The 12,500-nt window shown below is 42.0% G+C and overlaps 1 pseudogene; it reads right to left on the bottom strand.

Moving 5' to 3' along the window:
- Window positions 1–7,803: 7,803 nt before the first annotated feature.
- The window catches only part of LOC138005262 (uncharacterized), an 11,035-nt pseudogene continuing 6,338 nt past the window's right edge, over window positions 7,804–12,500 (bottom strand).

Genomic DNA, 12,500 nt, shown 5'->3' with positions numbered 1-12,500 from the left:
ACAATACGGACAAATTGGAGTGGACACAAAAACATGTACCCGCCAGTGTCAGTATTTGTTCCAACGTCCCCGAGTTTACGGAGCCCGTATATTTGATCAGTCATGGCAATCCCCACGAGTTGGTAGCTGAGATGGTGGAGCACCTTGAGAGTATCAGTGCAGCGGTGGAGGCTAATCTTATGGAAGATCCCGAGATGGAGGCGCTTTTCGAATCCATCGACCAAAAGCTGGAAGAACAAGAGCTGGAAGAGGAAGTGGAGGCAGAGGAGGAGGAGGAGAACGACGAGGAGACTCCCCCCAAGAAAAAACCAGTGCCTCCCCTGTTCAAACTAAAGGACATTTGGCCCAGCTTCCTGTTATCGGGTTTAACTCTGGCAAATATGACATCAATGCCTTGAAAGGGTTCCTGATGCCCATTCTGATGGATGATCTTAAGTTCACCATCAAGAAAACCAATACCTTCATGTGTCTCTCCTCAGAGCGTCTGCGTTTCTTGGACATCCTCAGTTTCTTAGTAAAAAAAAAAAGTGGTGCATTTATATAGCGCCTTTATCACAAGTCTCAAAGGCGCTTTACAATGATCAATTTACCCCCAGCGGACTGGAAGCATATTCAGGCGCAAATTGCAGCCGCTTCTAAGCAGTCCATGCATGCTGGTACTCATTTTACCGACCTCGGAAGGATGGAAAGCTGAGTGAACTTCAGCGGGAAAGAAGGTCGCCAAATATTCCACTCTCGGCAGAACCGGGAATGGAACCCGGAACCTTAGGGTTGGAAGGCAGAGATCTTACCACTGCGCCAACCCCTCCGCTGTATTCTTAGCACCTGGATTCAGTTACGCTAAATTCTTGAAAGCATATGGGTGCACGCAGACCAAAGGGTTCTTCCCGTACGAGTGGTTTGATTCTTTAGACAAGTTGGAACAGACGTGTTTACCACCTCCTGAAGCGTTCCATTCCACTTTGCGCAACGAAAACATCTGCGAGGAAGACTATGCGTACTGCCAATGGGTGTGGCAAGAACACAACATGCAAACCATGCGGGATTTTCTCGAATGGTACAACAACCTGGACGTGGAAATGTTTTGCGAAGCCAGTGATTTCTGGAAAGAAAAGAACATTGACATGCTGAAACAAGGCATCTCCATTCCGGGAGTCACGCTCATCTACCTGTTTGGGACGCTACCACAGGACACCTTTTTCACACTGTTTCATGAAAAGGACAAAGACCTGTATTATACCTTACGGGATAATATGGTGGGCGGGCCAAGCATCATTTTTCACCGCTATCACGAGAAGGGAAAGACCAAGATCCGTCAGGTAGAGGTGGAGGTGGTTGGACGAGACCCGAAGCTATGTCAAGGGGTCGTGGGCTATGATGCAAACGCCCTCTATTTGTGGAGTATCATGCAGGAGATGCCCACCGGACACTATGCTCGTCGGCGTGCTGAGACCGGGTTTCGCAAAGAATACAAACACACCGCCGAAGAAGCCCTGGAGTGGATGGAGTGGTTGAACGTTTCGCGAGGGCTCCAGCTACAATACGAAGCCAATGGGAGTGAGAAACGGGTGGGACGTCGTGGGTTGCCGGTGGATGGGTACGATCAAGCAAGTGCTACGGCGTTTCAGTACCACAGGTGTTATTGGCATGGTTGCAAGTGTCAGTGGGATACAACCAATGCGGTGAATGGAAAGACCATGGTGGAATTGCGTGAGAGGACGGAGGCCTTGACCTACCTCCGTAAGGTGTTGGGAGAGAGACATCTGGTGGAGATGTGGGGATGTCAGTGGGCGGGCATGAAACGGAGCCACCCAGAGATCCGTGAGTTTCTTCGCTCGCAGTTTGGTAGACCTCTGGATCGTAAGCTCACCCTGACGGAGGCCGAGATTTTGGAGGCAGTCCAGAACGACTCGTTGTTCGGGATCGTGGAGTGTGACATTCGCGTGCCAGACCCTCTCAAGGCACATTTCAGCGAAATGCCGCCCGTTTTTAAGAACACAGAGATTTCCCGTGGGGATATTGGTCCCTTCATGAAGGCGTTTGCAGAGGACAACAACATCATGCCCAAGCCTCGACGTAGTCTGATCGGGAGTTTCTTCGCTACCAAAATCATGCTAGCCACCCCGCTCCTCAAATGGTACCTGGCGCACGGTTTGGAAGTCCCCAAGATCTATCAAGTGGTGGAGTACACACCAAAACGTTGTTTCGAACCGTTTGGAAACGCTGTCTCCGATGCGCGACGGGCAGGGGATCGTGATCCTGACCAAGCCATCATCGCCGACACCATGAAATTGGTGGGAAACTCGAGTTACGGCAAGACCATTACCAACCAAGAAGGGCACCGTAACGTCGAGTATTGCTCCGAGATGAAAGCCTCTCAACTGGTGAACGAATCTTACTTTCGCGGACTCGTGTCCATTGATGCTAACACGTACGAAGTGGAGTCGTGTAAAAAGACCATCAAACTCAATCTTCCTTCGACCATTGGCTTTTTCGTGTACCAGAACGCTAAGAGGCGCATGTTGGAGTTCTACTATGATTGCGTCGACAAGTATCTTGATCGCAGTGATTTCCAACTCTGCGAGATGGACACGGACAGTGCCTACATGGCGCTTTCGGGGGAAAGTGTGGAAAGCCTGGTGAAACCTGAACTGAGAGAGGCATTCGAGGCAGATAAAGGGAATTGGTTTCCACGTACGGACACACCCGAACATCGTGCCTACGACAAAAGAAAGCCAGGACTCTTCAAGGAGGAATGGCAAGGGGATGGCTTAATTGGACTTTGCAGTAAGACCTACTACTGCTTTGGCGCAAAGGACAAATTTAGTTGCAAAGGGGTGAGCAAAGGCTTGAATGCCATTGACAAAGACAAATATCTCGACGTCCTCCTCACTCAGCGCCCAAGCAGTGGTGTCAATCGTGGCTTTCGCACCGTCAACAATACCATGTACATGTACAATCAAGTGCGTAACGGCTTTTCTTACTTTTACCCCAAACGAAAAGTACTGGACGATAGTGTGAGGACACAACCTTTGGATATTTGAAAGTTGCGGGGTGCGTGTGGGGGGCGCCAACTTTTGTGTTTGGACTGAGTAGGGACCCTACCGAACTGGGGTGACTTTAAGGAGACTCTACTCCATGTCTTGTATATATAGTAAATATTTGTTACGGGGTGCATGTGCGGGGCACCATCTTCTTGTAGAGATCTTGTAAACAGTCATTAAAACCTGTTTTAGTTGGATTTTCTTGTGTGTTTGTGTTTTTATCCGAGGGGGTCTGGGATCTTTTCTTCCTTATTGGGGAGAAGTGTCCCAGTGGGGTCTTGGACCTAAAAAACGCCTAAAACGGGTTCGTCCGTTTAAACGTCTACAAAAACGGAACGCTCATGACCACGCCTCTGAACAATTCCCACGGTCTGTCAATCAAATTTCCTCTCGACCAATCAGGAGCCAGCTGGATAATTATTTAAAGTATTAGAGCTTTGATAATCCTAATAACCTACCCCTGTACCACGAACCAATCAGATACCTCCATTTCAACGCGTCCTTGGCAACGCTCCTCAGCTCCTCAAATTCCTTTGCGGGGTCGAATCATGCATGATATACTACTTATGGGGCACTTAAATTCTTCCGTTTCCATTTCATTGGTGGTGTTTACTTCAGTTACTTGAACAATCTGAAAATCAACTTTTTTGTTTTTTGTTTTGCTGATAAATCAGGGTATATGTGCCATATTTTGTATTATGACCAGGACTGTCACAGCTGCCATTCTTTCAAGCATGGCTCTCTCTCCTCCACAGAGGTTCGGTTATCGGTAAGGTGATCGGCTTTGATCGGCTGTGATCAGTAAGGCGTTAGAATGAGTCCGCTGTGCAAGGTGAGTGTAAGCGCAAGAAACGAGATCGAGTGGGTGGGCGAACCTCTGCCAGATTGCGGTCGTTTTCTTGTACATCTTTGTTGTTTTCTTGTACATGGAACGTTTTCTCATCCGTCGTCGATTTGTTCAGCCTGAAACTTGGCGAGAGCCTTCGTTATTATTCTCCGAATAGTTCGCAGTCGTTCATATTTTGAAAGAAGCTCATTTTACTGAAATAGAAAAAAAAGGTTATTTCTTACAGCCAGTTTTGATACCCGCGGGGGGAGGGCTCAAATTCTTTTCCTTCGCGCCCTTCGAAAGCAATGGAGGATCAGCTTGACTTATCTCTTCGCGAGATGTCCATTGATGGTAGGTTGAGAAGCATTTTGTCTTTCCTCTTTGATTTCTCTTATTGTCTCCATCACATTACCAGCTGTGCAAATAACATTCCCCTTTGCACTGAAGTTATAAAGCTTAATATTGTCACAAATTTCTCTTTGACTGTTTGTTTTGAGACTGAACTTGAAACTTCGAGACACTGAGTTCTTTATTGGTTGTTATTCAGATGTTGATGAAGCAAGCAGCAGCCATGCCAACAAAGGTAGACAACTTACGCCTTCGAAAAGCCGACAAGCAAAAGAGTACGTACATTAAGTGGACGATTCGGGAAGGAGAGGAGTGAGCGATTACAGTCTACCTTGAAAGAGAACTTCGTTGAAAGTCCTGGAAAGCAGGTTGGTCAGGAAGAGGTTCTCAGTGTGTTTAACTTGAATGACAGTGAAAAAGGACTTGCCACACGTGCAGTTAATAAGACATTTCCTTCTGCATGCGTAAACAGAAGGAAAGGAACGTATGGTAATATTAGAAAGGCAATTTCGTTTAACACTGATGCAGAGAAATCACTGAACCAAGAAAGCGAAATTGGCCATGTTCAAGGATTAATCGCTAATGCGAGGAGAAAAGGTAATGAATTGCTTGACGACATTATTGCCAGAGTAACTGCTGGTGAAAGCTATGCCGTACAAGCCCTATTGCAAGCGTATAAAAGAGAAACTGATCTGTTGACATCTTACTCTCAAGTACTTGATAAGCTTTATGAGCGAGAACTACAATTTCTAATGAGTGGCAATCCTGAGTCACTGTCACAGCAGAAGAAGAACAAACTTACAGCTGAAGTAGAGGTGCTATCAAAAACTGTCAATTTTGGTGTGAGAAGTGGGGAGAATGTATTTGATATAAATGATGAGATGTTTGAAAAACTAGTCAAGAATGTAGCAGAAAACTGTTAAGACTCTTTTCCCCTCTGATGACTCTAGAAAAGAGAAAGGGGCCATTTATTCCCTGAGTCTCTTGATGAGCCTAAGAAACAGCCCCCGTAGAAATCACATCATTCTTGTGTTTACTCTGATGCTGGTTGCATATGGGGCAGGAGCACGCATGATTAACATGCTTAATAGAATTGGTGTAACCATGCACTGGGATACTCTAATGTCCTTTCTCGACAAGTACAGGGAAAAGAAGTTTCAAGAGCTTCATTCAAAAATACCACCTGAAACACCACTTGTATTGCTATTAGACAATGTAAACATTCACAGAGGAAATCAAAAGCATCATCGGCTTTTCAAGTTGCCTAAGGTAAACATGTGGAATTTCACTGTTAGAGGATTGCTCATTCCAGATACCAGAGGTATTGAAGATTTATTTACTGAGCCTATGACATCATGTGAAAGCCAAGCCAATGTACTGGAGTGGAATGAAAACAACATAACTTTGGATAATTCCAATGAACATGATCTCATATGGAAAAGGTTTAGTAAAAGGTTTATTCTTAGTTTGCTGAGTAATGGATTAAACAGGATTCCCACACATGAGAAGCCAATTCATGACATGTCTGAAGCAGAGTGCAATCAATGGCTAGCTAAAGCTGATTACAGTAGCCAACAGAATGTTAAAATTAGCATTCCCAGTATTGAAAGCATTACCGACACAAGTATGTCAACAGTTAAGACTGATGTTCACATATTGCCTCTTTCATTGGAATATAATGCCACCCTTACTGGTACAAGTGCAATCCTTGATCAATTTGCTGATGAGTTTGGACTTTCAACTGAACTAGAAAAACTTGAAACACTGCCATTTGACAACGGGAGGAAGACTTTCAGTCTGAAAAAAGCAAGGGAGCATGTGGAGTTCTTAACTATGCTATATGATCATAGGGATGAAATGGCTGACTTAATAAAAACTTTGGAAGCAACTGGGAAAGAGTTTGACATGTCACATGAATCAACAGATGATGATGATGATGGAAACGATGGGGTGGAAGAAAGTGATTCTGACGATGAAAATGGAACTACAATTCATCAAGCTAACAGTCGTTTTGCAAGAAACGACAGAGCTTTCATTGAGCTGTACAACAACATAGCAGATAAACTGTGGTCTGCTCAACAAAATGATCCAGTTCGACGCGTCATCCAAGACCTACTGAATGTCAATCTGGATGTTAGAGACCATCTAGGCCGGTCTTTGTTACATCTGGCTGTGGAGCAAGGAAACTATGACTTTGTTTGTTGTCTCATGCAAGCAGGCTGCAACCCAAATGTAAAGGAAATGTGTGGTGCCACACCTCTTGTAATCGCTGTTGTCAAAAAGAATGTGCAACTTTGTAAACTATTGGTTGAACACCAGGCCAGTGTTAGGGGACCATTGTTTACAAATATTCCATGTCCACTGAAAATTGCAGAGCAAATGCAGTTGGCTGAAATACATGAGCTACTAAACCCACAAACATCAGACAGCGAGGATGATGACATTTCATCTTATGATAATTCTTTCAAGAGAGGGGATACTGTAAGTGGTGAATTCATGGAACCCCAGAAGTCAGTAGGCAGGGAATCTGCAGGATTTGTGACAGGGTTAGTAGGTGATCAAGGGACATGTAAAACAATCAGAGGAGTGATGGGGAGAGCATCAGGCTACAAATGGGCAGGGATAATCCCAGGTGATCTGCACACCAAAGGATATTTTTGCGAAGCCTGTTTCAAGGAACAAGGGCCTGGAGGATATCACTACATCACAAACAAAGTAATGAAGCGGCCAAAAATCATATCAGATGTTTTCAAGAGAAAAAAGTTTGAATCAGGCAATCAAGACAGAATTAAAGAGGCTGTGCAAGACTGTGCTTGGTCATATGGACTGGCAGCTGTAATTGAATTTGCTAAAAGTGATTATTACCCAGGTCCAAGAGTTAGGGCAGGATGCCTCAAGAAAAATGGAAACCACAATGATGTCTTACATGACGCCTTTATCCAGTGGCTAGAGCAATGTTGTGAGAGAAGTGTTAGCTTTCGGTACTATTCAAGAATGTTTCTGTATTATGGGCCCCTCCTAGAACTGTTTGACATCTCTACATCACATGTGCTGGGTGAAGCAAGAGAAGTTTGCTATATTCTGCAATTGCCTACCTATGCTCATTTGAATTTCAAGAATTATTTCACAGAAACTTTTTTTCTTGGAAAATGGCCTTTGGCATTTCGTAGGTTGCTTCAGAAGCACTGTGCTGTAAACCTCTCTGGAAAGAAAGGGAGTGCAATTGAATTGGACGCCTTTGTAGAAGCAGAAATAGTCCAACCTCTCAAGACCTATGTATCAGGCTAGAAAAACTTTAACAATACACTTTTGCTTTAAAATGATTATTAATTGTACTGTCCTTCGATTCTTCCTAATTTATTCATTGATGAATGAATGGTTTCGGCTCCATGTTAATAACCTATGGTTTCCTATTAAAATATCTTGAAGGGTGTGTAAAATTTTGTTCTTGTTGTTGATGATGATGATGTTGATGATGATTATATGTAAATCTTTGGTTTTTAAAACCATTACAATTTTCATTCAATTGTGTTCCTGTTGTGAAACTGATAAATAGAGCTAATTTTGTTATTAATGGAATGCTCAAATTAACAGCTTGCATAAACCATTTGAGGATAAAGTGATGGTATTAATGATGTTGTAATAAGGCCATGGTCCCCTGAAGTTACAGGTAAAGGCATTTGCACTATACCATATTTGAAAACCTTAATCTTACTTAATTTCTTCCTGAAGGACATACCTCTGTAAAGATGTGTGAGCGAGTCATGTCTAGCATTGACCTTTTCAAAGCTGTCAAAAAAGCGTATTCCTCGAAACAAGGTTTTGATGAACATACAACACAAAGACATTCCATCCAGATTCATTTCCAGACCAACTGAAGGGCACCTGGTTCTGCTTGAAAAACGGATTCTTCAGTGGAAACCAATCAGATGAGCCCCCTGATGTGTATTCTCTTGATGGTGGTGGCAAACCAGGTGGTAAAGTGCAGAAGTGCCTTTTGAATGTCAATGAGAAGGGTACTAAAAAGGTTGCAGATAAATTTAAAGATAAGCTGTATGAAGCCTTCCCAGATTTACACTTTGATCTTCTGACAAAGTAACTTTAGTAGCAAGGAATTTTTAGTACTTTCATGTAAAGCACATTACTAGCAGGATACAAGCAACTGGTGTCTGATTTGACTGTATTTGTGAACAGGCACCCAGTCATGATAGTTTTTGAGTGTTGGAAAACCCAAACCAAGTTGATCACCGTTACATTTCTGTCCCCCCACCCACTCCCCTAAAGAAAAACCTACAAAGGAAAGATTTATTAGATCCAAACATCTTGCCAAACAAGTTTGAAAAGGTCAGAGTGGGCCACTGGGCCTTCTTTAGCTGATTTCTGGAATAAACACTGTCATTTCTTATGATGGTAACTTATTCTTGGCAGCATGGGACACCCTCACTCTCTCTTGGAATTAAAATCTAAAGTGACAGAACAGGCCCCAGTTGTTTAAAGGGTGGATAGCACAATGTACCTGAACTTTCAACAATTGAGGCCAGGCGAATAAAGAAAATTATATTAAGAACCTGTTTACAGAGATGGCAGAGTGCATTTTTGAATTTGGGGGGGGGGACTTTACAAGTGAGCATCTGAGGCACTAACTTGTAGGGGGGTCTGGGGTCTAATCTTGAAGGTCAGAAATAGACCTTATGCAAAATTGGCTGCCTTTAAATTATTCTCTTGTTCATATTGTTCATATTCAAAATAGCCCAACTAACCTCGTTTTTGAGACAGAAATTCTAAAGAATTTGTTATCCCGAACGAGGTTAGTTGGGCTATTTTGAATATGAACAAAAGAATAATTTAAAGGCAGCCATTTTTGCATAGGGTCTATGCTACTTTCAGCATTCTCAATGAGATATTTGTCAAAAAATAAATGTGGATCAACTGGAAAAGGACCGGTATTTTTAGTGCTTACATGTTACGTGATATATTCATATACAGAAATTCTGTGGGGTTGGGGGAGGCGTTTAAAGGCCAACAAGTTAAGGAAACGTAGGAAGCTAAACTGGAATTTCTGAAGGGGTGGAGGGTTCAAACCAAACAACTTTCCAAGGAGAAGTATAATGCGTGGATATTTTCTGGAACATTTCATTGTGGATATAAATCTGAGTGAGCTACCTTTAGGCTCACTTACACACATTGCTGAGGTGGCTCTATGTTAATAAATCTTAACTGAACGTGAAAGCAGGTTGCTTACATCCCCTACAGTCAAAGCAACATTGCAATTACTTGCTCCACGAATTGTTTCTTTCAAGAAGCCTTTAAGAATGAGGTAGTATATAAATTTTACCAACAACTTCCTTTCATTTCTCCCAGGCAAGAGTTCCTTGGCCTTGCAATAGCCATTTAGTTTATCCAGTCCACTGGTTAAAATTTCTGCAGACACAGATCCCATCAAAACTTGGGAGAGCAAAGTCACATTTACTTTCCCAACAATTTGCATTTCTATGACACAGTGAATGACAATTTTAGCTAGTTCTGTTTTATCACTTTGAATGCCATGATCTCTTAGTGGTCCATTTGTACAAACATCACATGTGGTCTCACATGGGTTTGAAGCACCTTCACCAAAATATGAGAGAATCTGCACGTGCCTGCACTCTGTAGAATTATAGAAGAAATAAGTTGATTCATTCAGTTTATTGTATCTTTGATTTTTGTTTCCTTCATCTTCAATCTCTTTTATATTATGCAAATGAAAAGACCGGTTTTCAAATTTAAACAGGGTAATACATGTTGCAGGGTAGCCATCTCTCCCAGCCCGACCAATTTCCTGGTAATAATCTTCAAGGGATTCTGGGAATGTGAGATGTATAACAAATCGGACATTTCCTTTGTTTATTCCCATTCCAAAACACTTGGTAGCACACATGACCTTAGCGTTGTCATTACTCCACAGTTCCTCATTTTTTTTGCGGTCAATGTCGCTCAAGGCACCATGAACATATGTCACGCTAACACCATACTTTTTAAGTTCATGTGCCACATCCACAGCATCCTGCCTTCTGGCACAATAGACAATTCCACAATTGTTCTGGAATTTTTCCAGGATCATTGTGGCCAATTGTTGTTTTGCATTGTCTTTTTTGTCCAACACTTCAATAAACAAGTTATCTCGCAAAAAAGATGTTTGGATGACAGAACATTCCTGCAGTTTCAAGGTGTCAATAAGAACTTGTAAAGAGTGAGGTGTTGCTGTTCCAGTAAATGCGGCTATGACAGTTCCGTAGCTTTTTAGTTCCCCAAGTCTGGTATAATCTGGTCTGAATCCAACTCCCCAGGAATCAATGCAGTGAGCTTCATCTACTGCAATTAGCCCCAGTTTTCCAATGGCATTCCAACTGGACAAGACTTTTTTCAGTCTTTCACTGAAAATGCATTCTGGACTGGTAAATAACATGACGTACTGGGACCTAAACCTTGTAAGACTATGAATGACAAAATCCATTTCTGTATCTGTTAGAGAAGAGTTGAAGTAAAAGGCAGACACACCTTTTTCTCGTAAAATAGCAACCTGTTCTTCCATTAAAAATTTAAGAGGTTCTATCACAACAGTCAATCCTTGCTTTACAATGGCTGCAACTGCAAATATCAAACTTTTCCCTCCACCAGTGGGCATCAGTATCACACAGTCCTTGCCACCAACTATGGCTTGGATCGCTTCCAGTTGGCCTTCACGAAAGGACTCGTAACCAAAAATTGTCTTCAAAACATAAAGTGGTTCATCTTCCTTAGTCAAAGCATTTGGAATCTCTTGCATAATTGAGGCATGGATTGGTTGGGCGTGAGGTGCAGGGGTTGGTAGCACATAGGTGTGAAACTATAATAATAATAATAATAATAATGATAATAATAATAATAATAACAATAATAAAAATTATTAAACTCTTTATCATGTGTCAAAGTCACATTTTTACAACAGGAATGAGCTTAAAGTGGTAGTCCAGATGTAACATTATTGTTGTTGTAGGTTATGAAATGTTGTGGCAGGGAAGGAAGGGAGCAGGAGGTGAAATGAAACAAACTGGGATAAAAACTGGATGCTAAATTGGTGGGGTTGTTGCTTATAATGTGTGTAGTATGATCCTTTACAGGACATTTTAAAACTCTGCCTCTTCCTAACCTCCTCAATTTTCTAGACACTGGCAAAGGAAATATGAATGAAGAGCTGTGAAGGAAGTCAGGAGGGTACTGGTATGCAGTATATTGTATTAAATCCAACAAGATTCTACTAAGTTCTGTAGGACTTCAGGGTTAACTTAGAACATACATGCCCCTTACCTTCTTGTAAAATGTGACTTCTGCATAAATCTTTTGTTTACTTCGCCACAAGTTAAATATTGAAGACACCATTGTGTTTCGCACCTTAACCAAGACTGGTTTACTGCCTTCCTCCAGCCAATGTAAGTCTCCTTTGTGCCACAGGTAAAGACCAAACAACTTTGCTGCCTCTTTTTCATGTATAGCAACTACATCAAAACATTCACCATTGCATTCAATTGTGAAGGTCTGATACAATTGTGCATAATCCTGGATTGTTGGAGGAAAAAGTAAATAATTAAATTTCACACATAAACAGACATAACATGCGTTATTTACAGTTGATATTTGTTTAAATCTTAAACACAACTGTCTATACAAAACTCACTTTCGGGCTGGCGTTCAGTGTTCGACAAAATAGCTTTACTACAAAAACAGGCATTCTCAATGTGATATTAATAAAGCTCATTATATTATGTAAGCTTATATTTATAATTTCCTTCAAACAGAGAAAAGATGTTGGTTTCCCATTTTCTCCCTTTTTTTTTTTTTAAGAAATAAAGAGCTGCTTTCCTACGCGTTACGTCTTGTAAACAAAAAAATTCCCCCTAGCTTCATAATTAATGGGTCGCTTCTTTTGCGGAAGGATGCGATAAACACCGCCATCGTGCCCTCGTGTTCCCACCTTGACAAGCAGTTTTGTTAAAGCAGAAAACATGGATAGATATATGCTTTCTAATCGGCTTACAAACAACTTAAACACGTTTCATATAACCTACTTGTTCTTTCCTCTTCTGGGACAGAATGGTGAGGTTGTTTAGGGTTTCTGCGGCCAAGAGTTTCCTCATGCATTTTTTTCCTTGTTGCTGTTTCTCATCCCCACACGAAGCTGGCGAATGTTGAGCTCGATAGTGATTCTATAAACCGTCAGGAAACAGTAAGACATTATTTAACGAGCAGTCAATATGAGGGCA

Source organism: Montipora foliosa, chromosome 6, assembly GCF_036669935.1.
Source record: "Montipora foliosa isolate CH-2021 chromosome 6, ASM3666993v2, whole genome shotgun sequence".
Lineage (NCBI taxonomy): Eukaryota > Metazoa > Cnidaria > Anthozoa > Scleractinia > Acroporidae > Montipora > Montipora foliosa.
Note: the sequence above shows the minus strand (reverse complement) of the source record. Positions and strands in the feature narration are given on the sequence as shown.